This window comes from Cricetulus griseus, chromosome 3 (assembly GCF_003668045.3).
Source record: "Cricetulus griseus strain 17A/GY chromosome 3, alternate assembly CriGri-PICRH-1.0, whole genome shotgun sequence".
Lineage (NCBI taxonomy): Eukaryota > Metazoa > Chordata > Mammalia > Rodentia > Cricetidae > Cricetulus > Cricetulus griseus.
The window spans coordinates 177,710,707-177,733,609 of NC_048596.1; positions in this window are offsets into that span (position 1 = coordinate 177,710,707).

Consider the following 22,903-nt stretch of genomic DNA (forward strand, 5'->3'; position numbering starts at 1 on the left):
GATAAACTGCTTTCTTTTCCTTGGTGTATATATTAATATACACCAAGTAATGACATTTCTGAAACACATGGGAAGTCTATTTTTAATTTTTCACATGGCCCCACATTGTTTTATTCAATTCTTTTTCCAATGTTAAAGTTTTATTAATTTACATTCTGAAATAATGTGTTCAGTGGTTGCCTTTTTTCTACTTTCTCACCAGCATTTTTTATCCAGGACTATCCAGCTTTACATCCTATTACTTTTCCACGTTGTCAACTCAGCCAAACTTGGCATCCTACATATTTGAGAAAATATTATTACTAGTGTTTAGGTAAAAAAAAAATATCCTGTGTTATTTTGTTTCTTGAAAAAAGTATTTCTTTGTTTAGCCCTGGCTGTTCTGGAACTTGCACTGTACCCCAGGCTGGCCTCGAACTCACAGAAATATGTCTGCCTCTGCCTTGTGAGTGCTGGGAATAAAGGCATGTGCCACCTCCTCCAGATGAAAATTTTTATCTTTATTTATCATTGAATTAATATTATTAATTCTAAATAGAAAGTTATAACAACTATAGGATAAAAGATACAGAATATTCTCTTATAAATTGTACATTTCAGTACTATGACCAAAAAATCAAAGATCTAAAGAACTATATTTGGGAAAACATTGTAACAAGTAGCTAAATTTAACATGCTTTTTAAAATCAAAGCACCAGATAAGGTACAAAACTGACTGAAGAGTGCATGTAGAGAAGTAAGGCATTTGTTTGTAGAAGCATATGTATAAAAGCAGACAAAATACTGTTGTACTCCAACAGCTCCTAAGCACACAGGACATTTTCAGGTGGAAATAAGGTGAAAACTAATATGCTTGTACATTGATTGTTACACTGCAATGAGGTAAAAATAAATTAAAATTGATTCCAGGGCTGCAGAAACATCTCAGTAGTTAAGTCATTGGCTGAAGCGACAAGGGATTCAGGTTCTGTTTATGATAACCACATGTTAGCCAGTTCACAATCATCTGTAGTTCCAGTCTGATACAATATCTTTTATTTGTTCTCTGTTGGCACCATGGACTCAGTCAGCACACAGTTACATATATTGTCAGACAAATTAATCATATACATAAAATAAAAATAAACAAATGAATCTTTAAAACTTACTTAGCCTGACAACTCTTAAAATGTTAAAGATAAATTAACATAAGACCCGGCAAATCTACATCCTATATTAAACTTCACAAAAGTGATTAAACATGGTCATACAAAAACAGGTGCATGTATACTTATGGCAATACTTATAATAGACAAAAGTGAAAGTAATCTAATTATTTATAGCTGAAAATGAATAAATAACCCCTACCTAGAATGTTAGTAATGTCTAAGCAGTGATGAAATATTGATTTACTCTAAAACAGAGATGAATCAAGAATACATACAAAATGAAAGGCAAAATGTGGAACATCATAAATTGTATGATTCCAGTTTAAAATATATAGAACATAAGATTAGTGATAAATAAGTAAAAAGAGGCAAACAATAAATGCCAACAGATATAGTGTTCCTTCGCCTTATGGCACTTAGAACCTCCATGTAGTATTCTTTAAAGTATAGTAAAATTCACTGAACTACAAATTTTAAAAGAGTGAATTGGCTAGATATAAATTATGTCTAAATGACATTAACAAAATAACCCAAACATCTGCATACCACACAAAAAATAAGTGCTAGCTAATTTTTCCCACTGAATTCTTCTGGATCCCAGAAAGGGAAGGATGATTCAGTGCCTTCACTGCTATTTGACTCACGGAGATTTCAACAAAGATGGCTGTAAGGGTGAATTAGGTCTCCTCTCCTGTCCTATTTATATTCATTTTTTATTTATTTGTATTTGTATGTATATCTATGTATGAATAATCAGGAGTGTAATTGTGGACATTTATGTCATGGCACACATCAGGAAAATAGAAGAAAATTTGGGGTGTTACTTTTCACCTTCTACTTTATTTGTGGGAGGGGCTTCTCTTGTTCATATCCTGCATACATCCAGGCTAGCTGACCTATGTCCTTCTTGATATTCCCCTGCTTCCATCTCCCATCTTGGAGTAGGAATTCTTGTATTATAGAAGTACACAACTCTGTCCACTTTTACAAGAATTCTGGGGATATGAACTCAAGTCTTAAAGCTTACATGTCAGAAAGGACACATATTTATCCACTATCAGTAAATAAATACAGTTCTTTCTTCACGGGAAATAATAGATAACTTATTGTGGAGCCAGACATAGCATGGCCTATGAACAATGATTTACACTATGTTGAATTTTGTGGTACAAAGCATCAGCAATTTATAGAAAGCTTTGCAGAAACTGAGCAAACAAAGTCATATATCAAGATATTTCTCAAAAACATTGGTAGAACATCTGGTTGGTATTTTATAGCACAACAGAAAAAATCTGCTATAGGCTTCAAATATTGTGTGATGGCATTGTTAGCTTTGGAATGTTGGTGGAAATGAGAAGTCTGTTCAATAATTCTAATGGATTTACTGCCTAGTCTCAAAGATGTTATATTACATACAGTGACAGCCAATATAAGGCTATTAGGAAGGCTAATGATGGCCTCAAATAATTTGTCTGTGGACTTGAAACATTTCATTGTCTGTGTGTCATTGAAGTTATAACCAAACAATAAGCCACTCAGTAATTAGCCATCATAGACACAGCTTGTTTCCAGGAAGAAAAGACTCGGTGGTATATAACATTTAATCATGTCACTAATCTCTAGACTATCTTTTTCATTTAGACCATAGTGAATATCTGTGAAAAACAGGAAAATTCAGTTTATTCATAATCAAAACTTGAAGGAACAAGAGTATTATATAAGGAATGTGTTTCTTTATCCATCTTTTATTCAACTTTGAGATAGATTCTTGTACTGGATTCAGGTTAGCTTATTAATCACACCATAGTTAGTATGGGCCTCATACTTTTACTGATCCTCCTATCTTAGGCTCACTAGTATTGAAATAGAGACATAAGATAACAAGTATGTCGAGAATTTTGCATTTTGGCTCTCTTTGGATATATGAACATAATCCTTGTAATTAACCCTCCACCCTTTCCCATTACTTTATCTTGGCCTAGCCAAAGAATACAATTCTTCATTTCCATCCTAGGAATTAATTTTTCTGGCACTTCTATTCTTATATTTGAATTCCCTTAGTAGGATCTGACTTTGTGTTTTTTCCACTGGCTGTGCAAATTTTGAGCATAATCTCTTTACTTTGCCTTATTCATCATAATTCTAAACACATCCCACAAAATACTTAGAACCTGACAAATAACCCCTTTTGTGTTAAATTATTTAGTGTTTGTTTTCAAAATATATTTTTGAGTATTTACATCATGACCGGTGTCCAAGTTGAATATGGAACTGTGTGCCAGAAGAATAAGGATCAGGATATATTGTTTTAGTTGCTCAAATAAGTAGTTACTCTCTTGCTTTTGACCTTGCTGAATGAATTATTAATCTTCAGTAATTAAGTTTTATTAGTACACAAGGCAAGTCAACTTTGAGAAATGTCAAGCATCTCAGATAAACAGCCATCATTCCAATGGTTAAATATGTCATAAAAGGATGCAAGTCTGCAGCCTGGCAAATTCCTAAGGAAGAAAACACAAATGAGTAATCACTTTATCAACATTCCACTAGGAGAGGGGACTTAATAATCACCTTCAGGCATTTCTCTCTGTACAGAAACACTATCTTTTCCTGGTATCTATTTAATTAAATAGCCCTTACACAAAATCAATGATTAGTCAATCTGAAGACAGTTGAGGGATTTTAAGGTTGTTGCAAGTCATAAACAGTCAGCTTTACCAAGTCAAACCAAATCACTGAATTGGTTATAAAGGTAATTCAGACTTGCTTTAAAAAGTTCTATTGAACTAAAAGTTTTCTAATTTTTATTGTCATTCATATGTAGTTTAGAGGATTTCAAATCTAATTGTTCACACATATGGAAGATAAATCATTTGAAGCATGAAAATACATTTCAAAAATGTATTATCTTGCTTCTGTCCTTTTTGGAAAATTTGTATCGATAAAAGCAGCAATTATTAATGTGTACTTCCATTTGTTTTCCTTCAGAGACATGGACAATTGTCCCTTTACCTCAACTAAGATGCCAAGGGCAGATCAAAGAAATAGAAAATGAATTATTTTTTGAACTAATGACTTTGTTGGATTTATTTAGAAAAAAACATGAACAAAAGGCGACTTAAAGAATCATAGGAGATTCAAAAGTAGCTACATCACAGGAATGTCTTAGTCCATTATGAGTTATAACCTTAGAATCTGTGTTACTTCAGTTAACTTTCTACCTCCTTTACATATTAGCATCCTATTCCTTAAGATAAGACACAACTTGAGGGTATCAATTAGTCATGACTAGAATCCCAGGTGAAGATCCTATGCCATTCTTGCTTCCTCCTTAGCAGTGATAGTAACTCATTTCTCATTATCAGAGTTTCTTATTTTCTAAGACTACCTATCAAACCAAACATTATGTAAATCCCAAGAGGAAATTCTACTCCATGATGCATACATGGTCATGTCATGCATGAAGTAGATTGATTTACCTTAATAACTCTTCTACACCATACCTTATGTTAATAAAATTTTAATGTAATTTTCTATTATATAGTTAAAGATATTAGACACCATAATTATATATTTTAACAGAAATAAAATATGGATGATAGGAAGGTGACACACAGAAACATATAATTATTAATATAAAGAGATGTTCAAATTTAGTGATTTTGATTAAAAACAAAACATTTGCTTATAATAAATCAATCCAAATGAATATGATGAGATAATAAACTGCCAGATGAAGTATTCTTTGAGTTTGTAGCACTTTAGATATAATAGATGCATTCTGTAATTCTAATTACCATTTTAAATGTTGTTACAAACATAATTACCCTAGCTTTTAAAATTTTTCATGTAAAATCATCACTGGTCATCAATAATTGTAAATCAATGGACCATTTTTTTCATTGTGTTAGTACTTACTGTATTACCCCCATTTTTGGATCATTTTGTGGCACATTCCAGACATACCATTTTATACTTAAATATTTCAGCATCATCTTTAAAACATAAGGGCTCATATATTTTTAAACATTTACTTTATCATTACTGTATATTGCATAATAAATTGTTAACAGTATCAAGTATCTGGTCTGTGTCCAAAGAACCAGATACTTCATTAATATTAAGAAGGCACTTAGAAGCTACTTTTTGTAAAAAGCATTGACTCCTAACTTAGGCTCATGAGTCATCTTGAATTCCTGAACCTCACATACAGACCACATGAGGGTTATTATCCATGAGAGAGAGGGATATTCACTGGAACTTAAGTTTTCAGCTACTGAGAATGAGGTTGATTGCTCAGATGTTTACAATGATAAGGATTTCTTCAGACTCTTTAGAGAACCACAAATGAGATTGTGAACAATTAGGTCATACCTTGAATAGGCAAATTACCCCATGTTACATAAAATGGTGTTTTTTCAGACTTCCCTGAAAATGGAGAATGATTTTTGAAGATGAAGAATGATTCTGTACCTTGGTGGACATGTGAATGGCAGTATTTATCAAAAACCACCTATAAGAACAGACTGGTAGATTTTATTCCTTAAAATAGGAAGGATGCCACCCTATAAATTTATCAAAGTAAGTTAGACTATAGGAACATGTGGGAGCATTAAAATATATTAGAAAATACAAAACAAAGCAAAGCTAAGACACAGTAGTTATCAGTTACACTAGTCAGGAAAGCACAAAATTCTTTCAGAGAGATTCCATCAGTGGAGGCTCCAACACTGTGAAAGCAATGCCTCCACTGCTCTGTCATTTGTCCATCTAATGAGTATGCTCATGCAAATGATAGGGAGAAAACTAACAACTGCTTCGGGTATTTCAACTTGGTCTCAGCCATGGATGTGGTTTAATCTCAATTCCATATGTCAGGCTGCTCATTTGTCTGATAGACCTGATATTCAGGAATTATCCCATTTGTTCATTTGGACCCAATGTTTACTTTTACTCCCAACAGCATCCAATGACTTGCCCTTCATTTCTACAGCTGGGTTCTGTCCCTGCACCCTGACACTGGCTGTAGAAGCAACAGTGTTTGCTCTAGCTCTCAGGCCTAGTCTGCCATCTTATTAAAAAGAGATCTCCTTGAGACCATTATTGGTTTCCCAGTTTCTGCCCCAAACTCTCAAGTTCTTTAAAATATCTTGAATTCTTATGCAAACTCTTTAAACTTTTGTGACTAACACATACAAATGGGCACAAGTACATACACACCCATGCATGCAGGCACACATGAGCATGTGTACACACACACAGACACACACACTCAAACATGTGCACATGTGTAGGCACACGTACACAATACAAATATTTGTCATTTCATGTGTAATGTGTGATTCTGAAACTTAATACAAGACATTAAGTAACCCCTGTTTACCTTGATCAGGACTATCAGGAAAAACATAACAACTTGGCAAAGTACAACTACTGAAATCCCCATACCTATGTATTTATTCAATAAATTCTTGTATTATGAAAAGACAGAAATACATTATCAATGTTTCTGAGCTTGAAACCTCTTGATAAATTGTTAATTATACATCCCTGTTGCCTTCTCTCTGCCAGTTCTTCCTATATTTAAACCTAAATTGTGTTGGTTCTGAAAAATGGACTTAGGGTCATTACACTCGTTTATTTGTTCCTTTTCCAAATATTTATTACACCTGCAATTTACCATTATTTTTCTCTTTAATTTGCATATTGGGGATGGGTGGCAGAGCCTAGCATGTTAAGGCTGCTAGAGAGCTGGATTTTACTCTAAAATTTCCAGTTACAATATTATATTTATTACGGAATAGCATCATGTATCAGAGTCTATGAAATCAGTCATATATTATGATTGAGTGATGAGTTTGAACCTTATTGCTCTTGGTTCATTTCTGTTTTCTATATCCTCCCTGCCACTCGAAGCTCTGTCTTTGTGAATTATTTGTAGCAAAATGAGGCCAATCATTGCCTCATCAGTATACCAGCTTCAGAGGTGATTCAGGGATGGTGATGCCTCCATAAGTTCCTTTTTGTAGCTGGTTGTATTGGCTACCCTGGGCTCTTTTATTTTTCCATAAGAGCTTAAATAGTTCTTTTAATGTCTGGTAAGAAGTGTGCTGGGATTTTGATGGAGATTGAATTAAATATGTAGCACAGACACTGTGGTCAACAATTAATAAATGAGACCTCCTGAAACCTAGAAACTTCTGTAAGGCAAAGGACACATTCAACAAAACAAAATGGCATCCTGCAGAAAGGGAAGAGATATTCACAAACTCCCCATCTGACACAGGGCTGATTTCCTACATATTGAAATAAATCAAGAAGCTATTCACCAAAACACCAAATAATAAAATTAAAAAATGGGGTACAATCTATATAGATAATTTTCAGTAGAGGAATCTCAAATGCCCATAAGGCACTCAGGAAATTGCTCAACATCCTTAGCCATTAGGGAAATGCAAATAAAAACAACTCTGAGATATCATCATGCATGTGTCAGAATGGCTAAAATCAAAACCACAAAAGACATTTTATGTTGGAAAGGCTGTGGAGAAAGAAGAACACTCCTCCATTGCTGGTGAGAATGCAAATTTTCAGGGACTCTTTGCAAATCAGTATGGCACCTTTTCAGGAAAATGAGAATCAGTCTACCACAAGATCAAACAATTCCACTCTTTGGCATATACCCAAAGGATACACACTCATACAACAAGGACAGCTGTTCAACTATATTCAGAGCAGCATCATTTGTTATAGTCAGGTGTGGTTATATCTTTCTTGCACAAAAAGGGCCTGTCTGGGGATCAGAGAATGGAGCTTGCCACTACCTAACCATAGAGGTCTAGAGGTCTTTACAAACAGGCAGGAAGTGAAGTAGCTGGGCAGTGACACTATATAATCAAGGACTAACATGTAATCAGTCTCTTCTCTGTGGAGATGCTTTGGAGGTAAAGTGTGTTGTGGCTTGCTCCTTCTCTCTGCTCTCTCAGAATTTCCCTCTATATCTGACACTGGCCTTTTATTATCTAACTCAAGGCAAGTTTCCTTTTACGTCAGGAACTGGAAGCAGCCTGGATGCACCTCAACTAAAGAATGGATAAAGTAAATGTGGTACATTTAGAAATGGAGTACTATTCAGTGGTAAAAGACAATGGCATCTTAAAATTCTCAGGCAAATGGGTGGAACTAGAAGAAACCATCCTGAATGAGGTAACCCAGACACAGAAAAACAAACATGGTATGTACTCACTCATAAGTGGATATTAGACATAGAGCAATATATAACCAGCCTACAATCCATAACCCCAGAAAAGCTAGCAAGGAAGGAGGATCTTGAGAGAGACCTAAATCTACCCCCATTAGAAGAGGAAATGGACAAGATCTCCAGATTAAATTGGGAGCACGTGGGAGTAGTGAAGGATGTAGAAGAAAGAGAAGGGGAGAAGGAGAGAAGGGGAGAGACTAGGACAACATGAGGGATTGGGAACTTTGAGTTGGAGGAAGAACAGAGGGTATCATGGAAAGAGACACTGAAATAGAGGGATCCATTATGTGGTTAATGAATAATCTGGCACTAGGGAAATCTCCAGAGATACGCAAGGATGACCCCAACTAAGAATCTAAGCAATAGTGGAGAAACTACCTTAAATGCCCTTTCCCTATATTGAGATTGATGGCTATCTTAAATGCCATCGTTTAGCCTTCATATAGTAGCTGATGGAAGCAGAAACAGAGATCCACAGGTAACCCAAAGAAACGGCTTACCTTAACAAGTGGGAGCTCAAGGACCCTATTCTGATAGCTGGGGAAACAGCATAGGACCCAATGAGGCCGCCAGAACGTGGATGTCAGTTGAGACACCTGTGCAGTGGAACCAGTGGGACTCCTGGCAGTGGAACCAGTATTTATCTCTAGCACAGGAATTGACATTGGGAGCCCATTCCCTGAAGAGAGATACTCTTTCAGGTAGATACACAGGGTAGGGCCATGATCACCCATGGGAGACCTCACCTTAGCTGATGAGTGGATGGGTGGGAAGGTATGTGGGGTTGGTTAAGGGCCTGGAAAGTGAGGGAACTGTGATTTGTATGTAAACTAAGACTTTTTAATTTAAATAAAAGTTAATAAAAATGTAAAAAATATATACTGGTAGAGTAAAATGGCAGTAGTATATTTAAAAAAATAATCCATGAGCTCGGTAGCCCCAGGAAGCTGGCTGGATTTCTAGTACCAAACATGATTTTTTTTTCCTTTTCAGTGGGTCTTCAGACCAATTAGACAGCTGTTAGTTGTTAATAACATATGAGTGACACTTATTGAGACTTCAATTAAAATTAAGAGAAAAATGTAGAATCATTTCATTTTTAACCTGTATTTTACAAAAGATTAATTCTTGAAAATCACTATAAACAGAACATGCTGATGATTACTCATTGATTCTCATAATAATGGATGATTCATTCAGCGAAATCATATTATATCTACAACAGCGACTGTCTTCTAATAATGATTGAATGATGTCATATATGACCAATGAAATATCTTTAGTCTTAATCCATTATTTAATTTTACATGTCACCATTGGCATTCATTGAGTACTTCCTTAGCAATTCTGTGATGACAGAATCCATGGTCATTCAAGCCTTAAAATACTTCTTTATGCTTAAAAGCACACATTTCTCTAAGAAACTGTTGTCTTGTTGGGGAAAGAATAGAGGAAAGCAAGAAAAGAGATACCTTAATAGAGGGAGCCATTATAGGTTTAAAGGGAAATCAGGCATTGGGGGAAAGGATGAGCCCAACTAAGAATCAAAGCAATATTGGAGAGCCTATCTTAAATGATTTCCCCCATAGTGAGATTGATGAGTAACTTAAATAACATCCTAGAGCCTTAATCCAATAGCTGATGGAATCAAAAGCAGAGAACCACAGCTAAGCACTTAGCTGAACTCCTGGAATCCAGTTGTAGAGTGAAGAGCAAAGGGATCAAGACCAAGATGGGGAAACCCACAGAAACAGCTGACCTGAACAATGAGAGCTCATGGACCCAGGTCTGACAGCTGGGGAACCAGCATAAGACAGAACTAGGCCCCATAAACATGGGTGACAATTGGGGAGCCTGGGCAGTTTATGGGTTCTCTGGCAGTGGAACAGTATTTACCCTTAGTGCATGAACTTTAGGAGCCCGTTCCCAGTGGAAGGATAATCACTCAGACTAGATACAAGGGGATAGGACCTAGGCCCTAACCCAAATGATGTGACAGACTTTGGAGAATGCCCATGGAAGGTTTCACCCTCCCTGATGAGTGGATTAGGGTTGGGATGGGGACTTGGTGTGGGCCACAGGATGTGGGAGGGAGCAAAGACTGGGATTAGTGTGCAAGCTAAGATACTTTCTAATTTAAATAAAATGTTTATAGAAAAAGAAAATGATTCTTAATTTTTTAGTAACTATTACTGTATTTCAGTTCTTGTCATTCCAGTTCTACAGAGGATTGGGCAAGAACATCTTAAGTCTCAAGCAAGCATAGACTACATGAAATCCTTAAAAAGATAATAATAAACAAATTCAAATTCATCATACAGGAATATTTAACTAAATAACTTGTGATCATTATATTTATTTCCATGAAATATTATGAAATATTCTTTATACTGTACAGTTGAAATATTGACAGGTAAATCCATTTTACTCATCTTATTTAAATGGTTTTCATGGATAATAAAGTTATTTAAACTATAGCAGGCATAATTTATTCTACTACAATTAACAATTGAGTAGGTAAGTTGTGAATCATTAATATATTAAACTTATTGATATAAAATTGAATGATTTCTTTGTTTTATGTATATGAGTGGTTTTGCTCACTGTATATCCACATACCATGTTTATCCTAAAACTGGAGTTATGGACCATCATGAGCTAGCTGCCAGGTAGGTTGTGGGAATCGAACTCTGCAAGTACAAGTGCTGTGAGCCCTAAGACATCTTTCCATCCCAAGGAATGTTTTCTAGTTAAATGTGCATGGCATTAATGTCTGTGTAATCACAGGCATCAAATACATGTATTTCCTTCACTATCTCCTTTCTTCCCTAATATCAGTGTTGGATGCAATGAATGCCACCATTTTCAGGAGGCCACAAATTTTCTTTTCTTTTTTTTTTTTGTTTTCACAAATTTTCTTTATTAAGAAAACCAAACATATATTGAACAACTTAGCAATAAATTTCAGATAAAAATAAAGTTCTCTGTCCACATTAAAAAAGAATAAGAGTCAAAGAAAATCACATTAATTTACACTACCTGTAGAACAAATTAGCAAATGTTGTGACCATCTGTGAAAGACACCAGGGCCATATAAGACATGGAATTATTTAATGTGTTAAATCCATTTAACATGTTTGTATCCTGTTAGTTCTAACATAATTACTATGTTAATTTCTGTGTGTTTTGCATATTAAAAGGAGAACACTCTGGGAAGCTAATGGCCGCTATGTCAGCTTTTTATTAAATCACAAAATAAACATTCACAATCCTGCTTGCGAAGATAATTAGTTTAGCATTTCTGCCAGAGTTTAAATATTGAGTATGCTTTGAAGATTTGGCTTCCATTTGGAGTGGCAGTGGGCATGTACAGGCTATTCTGTAGCTCTTTGGAACCTTCAAAGGTGAGCACTTGAAATTGGAAATAATTTACAGTTTTGAATATTTTTAACCTTTAAGTTTGAGTATTACAATCATTTAAAGTAACCAAAAAATATTAACAGAATACCTTTCTGTAGAAATATACTATATATAAGGAGATATATGGAGATTTTTCACCCTAAATTTGAAATAAGATGTGCAAAATATATCCATTGCAGTGCTCTCAAAAAAGAAGTTCCAAAAAAGCACATAAAACTTCAATCACTCTGGCTCCAGGGAGAATACCCCTATCTAGTAAAGAAACAAGAAAATAAGTCATTTCAAAACAATAAAATAAAACACAAGGGAGGGAGGCTTAGGCTGTGGACATCAGTGGCTCTCTCTATGGAGCCTCATAACTTTCCTATCATGCCCTTATATTGCTATCATCATTCATTAACCACTGAGGCATGGCATTCAGGTCAGTGACATCGGGATGAACTGTAGGATATGAAGGTTTCATAGTATTCACTTAATAGTTTTGGCTATTAACCATTTTTTAGTTTAATTTTGATTTGATTGTTGTTGGTTGTTATAGTGTTTTGCTTTTTGATGGTGGAAAATTTCCATTGTGACCCTCTGGTTGACCTGATGAAACTTCAGCTCCATTAAGTTTACTTTGTGCCATCTGAGGATTTCCCTTTGACTTTATGCCTTCATTTCCACTGTGTTAAATGTAAGCAATATTACTTTTGTCATTTTGGATTGAATAAATGACAAAAAAAATAAGTGACAAAAATTTAGTTGAAGAACAAAGAACTGCCCAGAGCATATGCTACATGTTTATATGCATATAATTTATATATATATAGTCAACAATTTTTATTCATTATGCATATTCTATTATGAGGATATGTGTGTTTATTTTTCTTTATTTTTAACTTTTTCATTGAATTATTTTACAAAAGAAAACAAAACAAAGTAAGCAAGCAAGCAAATAAAAGAAAGAACAACAAAAACAACCTCATAAACTAAAAAATACCAAAATCACACCAAGAACAGAAAATCTCTGCTTCTCCTTCCCTCCTGCCTCTCCATCTATCTTCATTCTGTCCTGGTGGCATTGGAGTCTTCAGGGTTTCATATACTAAACCCTTTGTCCCATCAACTTGATTGATTTTTGATACATTATGCAGTAAAGACTAGGCTCAAATGCCAGGTGGTGGTGGCACATGCCTTTAAACCCAGCACTTGGGAGGCAGAGGCAGGAAGATTTCTATGAGTTCGAGACCAGCCTGGTCTACAAGAGCTAGTTCCAGGACAGCCTCCAAAGCCAAAGAGAAACCCTATCTCGAAAAACCAAAAAAAGACTAGGCTCAAACCAAAACATATTTTCAATTTTAGCAGTGACAAGAAAAAAAATAAAATTGTTTTAGTCAATTGTGTCTTCTAAATCTAAAGAGAAATGTTAATAGTAACATCATAATATCAAAATATTTTGTTGCATATTATTTGCTCTTAAGTAAAATTTTAAATTATTATTTGATTTTTTGTTTCATTATTTTGATGATTAAATAATGTTTTTTGCCATCTGCAATGAACTATTTGAAAAGGTATATGAGGAGTTTTTTAATAGGCATTATAAAGAAACCATGAGAGATCAAGTCAGGATAAAAGCTAATAAAGGATGTATATGTTGAACTATGTGGAATCCAAAGCAGCAACCACAGCCTGGGTTGTATAGTAAGACACAAGTCAGCCTGGCCTACGAAGTTATACAGTGTCTGAAAAACATGGTGGGTGAGGAATGCATGACCAATAGTATTCAGTAAAAAATTCAGAGCTAAATACCAAGTCTGTTGGCATCTTGAAGCCTGGATAAACTTCCTCATATACTGAGTTTTTTAAGACTTTTGAGTATTATGTACATTTCTTCTTTCTCAGTAAGTCTTTCTCCCATATGTTTTCTATGAAGAAGAGGCCATGACTAAAAGACCAAGAAGACAGTTGGGCCTATATCAATCATTTTCACAATACACACCTGATACAGAAAGGTTTCCTCAGTAAAAAACAAAAGTTCCTTCAGGGTCAAAACCATGAAGGACAAAGTGACATAACTGAATACAGACATCACAATTAAACTAGTGTTGGACACCGAGTTTGGGCTTCTAGTCCCAACCTTCACCTAAAATCAACATTGACTACTTATTACCTTTCCTCATTTTTGTGGATAGATTTCTACAGTGGCTCACTTTAACCAAGGGATATAGATCCTAAATATCCTCTTCTTCACACATAATTCATTAGATCTGTTACTGCTGGACTCCATACCTGTGCATCTTGCTAAACTTGTATACTCAATACCATTGCCTCACTCTACTTACCTACCACCATTTCTCCCTTCTTCATTTAGGGTTCTTTTACTTGAAAAAGACATCAACAATGCAGCAGGTGAAAGAAAATCTTTCAAAGTGATTTTTATTCTTATGTCAGAAACGAAGTTAAACATGTAAAGGTTTAGATAATATCCCAACACAAAATTTCCCGAAAATCAACACATTCACAAAAGAGCTTATTAACTTTTTGTTGACTCAGAGACATTATCCTTTTCAACAATGATTCCCCTCAGCTATAATAAAGCATTGCCTAGGCAGCATTCTCCTAGTGGATACTGAAGATGTATGATGAAATGGTTCTAGGTTGATTGTATGTAGAATATCCTTAGTGTCTCCCAAGTCCCTGTTTGTACCTTTCTCAGCACTATTTTCCTCCACATCTTTCTATTAAAACTTTGTGAAGCCATTACTTAACTGTGTGACGCCTGGTCAAATCAAACATTGTCCTTAAAACTAAAGGAACTTCTCTTTGCAACAAATGGAGACCATCACACAAAATGACAACAAATCAAAAGGTGTCTTATTCCTTAAAGATTGATGGAGTAATACATATCAATCATTTTATGACTTTGTTGTTCTTTCAATGCATCCTTGAACTATCAAGAAATATACATTTTACTCCTAGTTTTATTTTTTAAAGAAAATTCATTATTTACCCTCTTCCCCATCTATTTGCAGTATTTCTGCTTCCCCAGAACTTTTCCTATGTATGCTTGCTAAGAAAACTTGCAGATATTCTCATCTAGATCAATATGAATAAATTACAGGTCATGCTTCCCAGTTTCACAGCTTTCATATATGTCCCTGGACCTGCTGTCATTGCAGCAACTATTTCTGATCTCTATAAATATTATTTCCCTAAAGTCTTTTGAAGAGATCAATCCACAGTCTGTTTGGCTAGGGTTTCTTTATTCAGATAACACCAGGCAAGCACAGGCAAAGCCTGCCAGGGGCAGCAAGGCAGCCAGGCCAGAGAGAAGGGAGAAGGGGGAAGAGACCCTCTATGTATACGCCGTCCCTTAAGAACCATTCACGCATCACCTTAGACTTCCCGTCACCACGCCCTGATGGACGTGTCCTGGCACACCTGTCCGGGCTATTAGGAGGCGGGGCTACAGTGTCTCCCTACAGTCTTTGGATAACTTACATAAATAAACTGCCTGCAGACTTTCTACTGATTGCTAAATAAGAGTAGTATTAAGAGTAAATACAGCTTGGATTTAACTTGGTTTTATTCTCTTAAAATCTCAGTTTTTATTTATGGATTGCAACACAGGAGTCACAATGCAACATGTCATGGGATTTGAAAAATGACTAGCTGTCTAGGTTTATATAAGACAGAGGAGAATAGTGGTATATAAATATTCAGTGAAAAGTTGTTTAATCAAATTAAGATGGTCTCCTATGTTGCATGTGTCCATGAGGTAGAAAGTAGCTTCTATCATTTAATAGTTTATATAATTATTGCTGGTTTCTTCTGTTTACACGGTCTTCTGCATGTAAAATCATTAAATGTAAACTAACTTGTTTAATCATTGCTATAAATCATGTGAAAAATGCACAAAAATAGGTCCACTGAGTTGGAAAAAATAAAAAGACTAAGCTGTAGCTAGGTAGGAAAACACTTTTCTAGCATAAGTTAGGTCTCAGGTTTCATCACTAGAAACAAAATAAGAAAAATAAATAAAAATGAAACTGAAGAGAAAGGTGGTTACCAAACCTGACAGAAAACTCTCAACCTATAGTCTCTCTAGCCGGAAAGATGTTCTGGGGAAAAAGGGCAGAAAATTTGTGAGACTAGCCAAACATTGCTTAGTTTAAATTGAAGTTCATGGCATGATAGGGAACCCATTCCCTTCAGTGCCTGTATGGCCAGGAACTGGAGGCTGGATAGCCCAAAGAACTAGGATAGACAAAAGATGACTTGGAAAAAAAATGATTCTTAAATTATTCTGCTGTACTCATAGATCAGTGCTTTGTCCAACCATCATTGGGAGTTAAGTCCAGAGACCCACAGCCAGACAGAGAGAGCACCTAAATTGGATGTTCCTATAAGGTCACTCACCTTAGAACTCCAAAACCCCACAGAATAGGAGGAGCAAAGATTGTAGGAGACAAAGGAGATGGAGGACATCATGAGAACATGGCCTCACAGAGACTGAAACAGGAAGCACAGAGTCTGGGTGAGTCTGCTCAAGGTTCTCTGCATGTAAGTTATGGCTCTTAGCTAGGTGTTTTTGTGGGACTCCTAGAAGTGGAATCCTGCTCTTTTATTGGGATGCTTTTCCATACTTGATATGAGGGCTTCTGTTTTGTCTTATAATATCTTGTTTTGTTGTTTGACTATTTTCTCTTGGAATCCTGACCTTTTCTGAAGAGGACTTGGTGTTGGAGTAGAACTAGGAATGAGAAAAAATGTGATGGGGCTTGAAGGAGTGGGGTAGGGAGGGGAAAATGGTTAGGATTTATTTATTATATGACAGAAGAATCTATTTTCAGGAAAGTTAAAACATTCAGTGAAAGGACAGAAGAAAGTAATGGGAAGAGAAATGAAAAGAATATAAAGTAAATCAAGTAGATGTTTGTTTCTCTCTTAATATCACAAGTATAATTAATAAACTTGATAAAATATAAAACTCTCAAAATATGTAGGCTATTGACACTGAATGGCTCCCTGATTTAAAAAAAAAAAACCTCACTAAACAAAAGCTGTTTGAAAACCAGCAGCAGTGTGGTTGCAAGTACTGAACAATGTTACATATTTCAGAAAGGCATATTTCACTATGTGAAAATGTCACAGGTGATAAAAATCAGATTTATCTATATCTGCTGTCTTATAAACCTCAAAACTCAGGCTGATATATAATCATTTCTGATGTTTTCTGTTCAATCACATGCTTGTTAACTTTGTCATGTTATTTTCTACTGACTGAAATATCCATCCTTAAATTGCACTTCAACCTGTTATCTCTATATCCTTGGCAGGGTGTTAGATGGCTCAGACTTATTCTAAAAGGAACTTGTGTTATAGCTTCTACATGTAAATGGCATGTTGGGTAAAATTCTGAAGTTTACTTTGCATAATCCTTAAAGCTCAAAGCCAAACTGCTTCAACACATTGTCTCCAGTCACTCTATGTCACAAAGGAGCAACATTTGGACCATATAGAATGTCTTTCCTTCCATTTATTTTCCCAATTTGCTTTGGCAAAGACTGTAACACCTGTCGCATTCTAGTTCATTTTCTTTGGAGAATTTTCTTTGGAATATATTCTGTGAAATGACAAATCAGAGTGTACTTCCAGCAGCTATTAGAAGTAAATAAATCCTCATGTAGGGGTGGAATTCAGCTTGACTTCCATTTCCCCTTAAAATAATCAAGAAGACAGAAGGGAATATGCTTGAAGCTATGGACACAGGAAACTTCCTTATGGATAAGACTGTAGACATGCAGATAATAAGAAAAACAGAAAAAATATGTCATGATACTAAAATAGTTTTGCACTGAAAATGATATCATCAACCAAGTAAAGAGGCCTACTACAGAATGTGACAAATATTTACTATGCATCTGACAGAGGGTTAGTGTTTAGACTAAAACAAGGCTTTTTAAATTTAATTTCTGTTTTATGTTTCAATTCCAGTTCCGCCTCCCTCCTCTCCTCCATCTATTCCCTCTACCCACTACCTGTCATCTGCTCCTGGGAGAAGGTAAGACCTCCTCTAGGAAGTCTACTAAATCTGTCCTATCATATGATTGAGGCAGGACAAAGGCACTTTGCTGCCCCCATACCCCTGTGTTTAGGCTGAGCAAGATATCTCACCATAAAGAATGGACTGCCCTAAGTCAGTCTGAGCATTAGTGTTAGCTCTTGGACCCACTGCCAGTGGCCTCATGTGTTGTGCCAGGCTCACCATTGACACCATTAAGGGAGTCTAATTCGGTCATATGCAGGTCCCCCATTTGTCAGATCTGAGTCAGGGATCTCTCACAAGCTGAAGTCAGCTGATTCTGTGAATAACAGACATAAAACAAAAGATACCCAGCCTACAATCCACAACCTCAGAGAAGCTAGAACACCCTTCCAGAAACAAATGGAATCAGATGCAGAAATCCACAGCTAACCAATGGGCCAAGTTCCTGAAGTACAATCAAAGTAAGGAAGGAGGGATAATATGAACAAAGGAGTCAAGATCATGATAGTCTAGAAGAAAGATATTTAAAAGTAACAATCACTCCAGCTTGTAGATGCCACTCAACCAAAGAATGGATTTAAAAATGAAGTATTATTTTAGAATTAAAAAAAATGACATCTTGAAATTTCTAGACAAATTGACAGAACTAGAAAAAAATATCCTGAGTGAAGTAACCCAGATGCAAAAAAAAAAAAACAAACAAACACAGAATGTACTTGCTCATAAGTGGATATTAGACATTAAGCAAAGTATAACCAGGCTGCAATCCACAATCCCAGAGAAGCTAGGTAAAAAGGAGGACCCTAAGGGGACACATATGGATAGCCCCAGGAAGGGAAAATAGTTAAGTTGTTCTGGGTTAACTGGGAGGGGGATAAAAGGGAGGGAATGCAGGATGCAATCATAAGGGATCTAGAAGGCCAAGTTTGGTGAGGGACAGAAAGGAAGAGTGATGAAAGATATTTCTTGATAGAGAAACCCATTATTGGGTTAAGGAGAAGCCTGGTGGTGGAGAAATTCTCAGGAATCCATAAGGATGAACTCTGCTAAGACTCCTAGCAATAATTGAGTGGGTCTCTGAATGGGTCTTCCCTTTAATCAAATTAGTGACTACCCTAATTGTCATCATAGAATCTGCATCCAGTAACCGACTGAAGCAGATACAGTGACCTACAGCCAATCACTTGGGTGAGCTTCTGGAGTTCAGTTGAAGAGAGGAAGGACAGATAATATGAACAATGGGTTAAAGATCATGATGGTGGAAACCACAGAGACAGCTGATCTGAGGTAATGGACAGTCATAGAATCTGGATTGACAGCTAGGGAAACTGCATGGGTACAAACTAGGCCTTCTCTATGTGAGTTACACTTATATGGCTTGGTCTTCTGCAGGGGTGGCCCAGACAGTGGTCTCAGTACATATCCAGGGTTATGAACTGGCTTTTGGGAGCCCATTCCCTATGGTAGGATACCTTGCTCAGCCTTGATCCAGTGGGGGAGGGTCTTGGTCCTGCCACAACTTAGTATGCCAGGCTTTGTTGACTCCCCAAGGAAGACCATACCCACTCTTAGGAGTGGATGAGGGTGAGAAGTGGTGGAGGTAGGGTGGGAAAAGGGGAGGGAGGAGGTTATGAGGTTTGTGTGTAAAATGAAGAAAAAAACAATAAAAAGTTAAAAATGCAACAATCAAAGAAACAAACAACACAACCAAAAATGGGGCATGATAAAAAAGATAAGCTAAAAAATAAAACACAAATAGCTCAAAAACATTTCAATATGTTTTTACTTCTTTAACAATGAGGGAAATTAAATTAAAACTATTTTACAATTTCATATTACCACATTCAGTACAGTTATGGTTATAAACAAATTTTAAAAAACAACCATCAGTATCAAAAATAATAACAATTACTCTGGTGGTAAGATTGCAAACTGTTGCTACCACCATGGAAATTGGTGTGGAGCTTGCTCAAGAAGCAAGAACAGTGTCTACTTTATAATCCAGATATGTCATCATTGATCATACACACACACACACACAAAAAAAAAAACACACACACATGTGTTTATGCTACTACACAGATATTTTTCATGATTGTTCATTGATATTCTACTCACAATAGCCATGAAATGGAAAAAGCCTAGATGTCCATCTATTCAAGAATGGATGATGACAATATTCCATATTTTCACAATATAATGAATATAATTAGTTTATTGTCAAAATATGAAATTCTATTGTAACAATGTATCTGAAAGCAATAATGCTGAATTAACTCAGATAAAGAAAGTCAAATGTCGCATGTTTTCTGTCATTTATGAATGTTAGCTTTGAATCTTCAGTTAGCCTGTTCCATTTGGAAAACCCATAGAAGTAAGGAAATTAGGAATGGTCCATGTAGGCTGAATTTTATGAAAGAAGAAATAGAAAGCAGTGGTATATATGGTAAAAGGGGGATAATAGAATGGGCAATATTCAATGTGTTTGGGGTAGGTGGCCAGGGTAAAACATGGAAATATTTAAATTATTTTTATCTAGCACAGTGCCTGTGTATGAATGGATCCAAGTACCTATTAATTAAATAAATGATACCAACACTATAAAAGGTGTTGCATTATCCATCTCTTGTTTTTGTCCCTATTAAATATGAGTAACAGCCTCTTTGATAAAAAGGTATTGCATTAGTCAATATTCTAACATTATGATAAAATATATATAATAATCAATTCACAAAGAGAAGGGATACATTTGCTGCTGGTTTTAGATGATCAAATTCATGGTTGCTTGGCAGTTATACTTGGAGTCTATGATGCGGCACCATATCACAAGAGTGTGTGGCGGTACAAATCACTCACTTGTATAAAAAGAGACAAAACTGAACAAAGAGGGACAAAGGCCTCAATTGTCCTTCTAGGGAGTTTCCCACAGTGACTTTTCATTAGTGTCCCTTTCTTAATTCCACCGTTTTCAATCAATAACTGCAACTTGAGGGCCACCGGAAAGCATTCAAGACTTAACCACAAACAGATTCATTTACTATATTTAAAAACAAGGTGTTATAAGTTATATGTAATGAAATGCTAACCATTTAAGCTGCTTCCTTATTTATCTTGCTAATGTGTTCCTTTTAAAGCTTCTAAAAATGTTTTCAGTTAGTACTCCAATTTAAATTGGTATTGCTATACCCTTTGTGTTTATTGAAATGTGTATTTCAATGTGCCTGTGCATTTATTCACTTCTAATTTATTATGTTTTGTTGAAATCCTCTGAATAATTCTTAGTAACTAACCTAGAAAAAATGTATTTTAGGTAACAATGAACGTACAATATCCATGTACAAGATTAGGTTTTCAGTAAGATTTTCATGAACCTTTAACTACTACTGGTAAAAGTTTCAAATATCCTTATGATGTTGACTCTGCAAATTTATGAGCACTCCACCTTGGTTTGGTTAACATTTCCTCAGGTAGTTTTAGCTGAAGATACATAAATATGAGCCCATAAAATTGATATTAGTTGATGTTGCTTTTATACAAATATAAGCCTTTTAAATTTCTTTAAGATTTAGCTGGGTGGTAATAGCACACACCTTTTATCCCAGCACTCGGGAGGCAGAGGCAGGCAAATCTCTGTGAGTTTGAGATCAGCCTGCTATACAAGAGCTAGTTCCAGGACAGCCTCCAAAGCCACAGAGAAACCCTGTCTGGAAAAACCAAACAACAACAAAAAGATTTAAAGGTGGCATATGGTGCAACAATTAACCATTAGGAGGTCACTTAATACAATGTCCATTTAGCAGCATTGTAGTAGATTCATCTTGGAAATGGGAATTGGTTAACACCAGTTCCCACAACTGGTCACAATACAGAGAATAAGAGACTACAATGTGCTCACCCCATATGACAAGGTGTATGTACTGCAATTTCCTGCCAGGGCTCAGGGATTGCTATAGAAGAACATGTAGAAAGAGTGTAAGAGCCTCAGTTGTTGGTGACTACAAAAAAAATCAAAAACAAACAAAAAACCCAATATCTTCTAGAAACAACAGTGCTTCTACTCACATAAACTCACAGTGTTTTGAGAGCATATACAACCTGCACAAGACTACACCAGACAAAATCCTAACAAGGAGAGAGAAGTTGGGCACACAATCTGACACCACAGATCTATCAGTTACTGATAGCTTCTGGGAGAGGGAGAGGCCACTATAAATTTGTAAAAGTGGATAAAACTGGTTATTCAACAGCACTCCACTATAAGACCACACATTCATGAATGTTTGGGAAGCAGAAAATGTCCTGGAATCAAAGGGAAGAGAGAGCAATACTTGTAAGAACCAATAAAAGCATTTAAAAACAGAAAAACAAAATTGATTTGGTCAACACAACCAGGAAATGTGTAGCCCAGGCTGGCCTCGAAATTGTGATCTTGCTGCCTCTGCCTCCTTCAGCACATCCAATCTGGCACTATGGAAATGTCCAGAGATATATATGTTTGACCACATCTAACAATCTAAGCAATACTGGAGAGGCTACCTTAAATGCTCTTCTCTGATAATGCGATTGATGACTACCTTATATGCCATCCTAGAGCCTTTATCCCATAGCTGATGGAAACAGAAAGTGACACCCACAGGTAAACACTGAGCTGAACTCCTGGAATCCAGTTTCAGAGAGGGAGGAGTAATGAGCAAAGTGGTCAAGATCAGGCTGGAGAGACCCACAGAAACAGCTGACCTGAATAAGGGGGAGCTCATAGACCCCAGACTGATATCTGGGAAACAAGCAGAGGACTGTTCCTGGCATCCAGAATGAGGATGTCAGTTTGGAGTTTTGGTTAATCTATGGACCCTCTGGTAATGGATCAGTATTTATCCCTTGTACACAAATGGAATTTTGGAGTCCACTACACATAGAGGGTTACTCTCTCAGCCTAGACACAGGTGTGAGGGTCTAGGCCCTTCTCCAAATGATATGACAGACTTTGAAGATTCTCAATGAAAGGCTTCACCCTCCCTGTAGAGCAGAAAGTGTATGGGATAG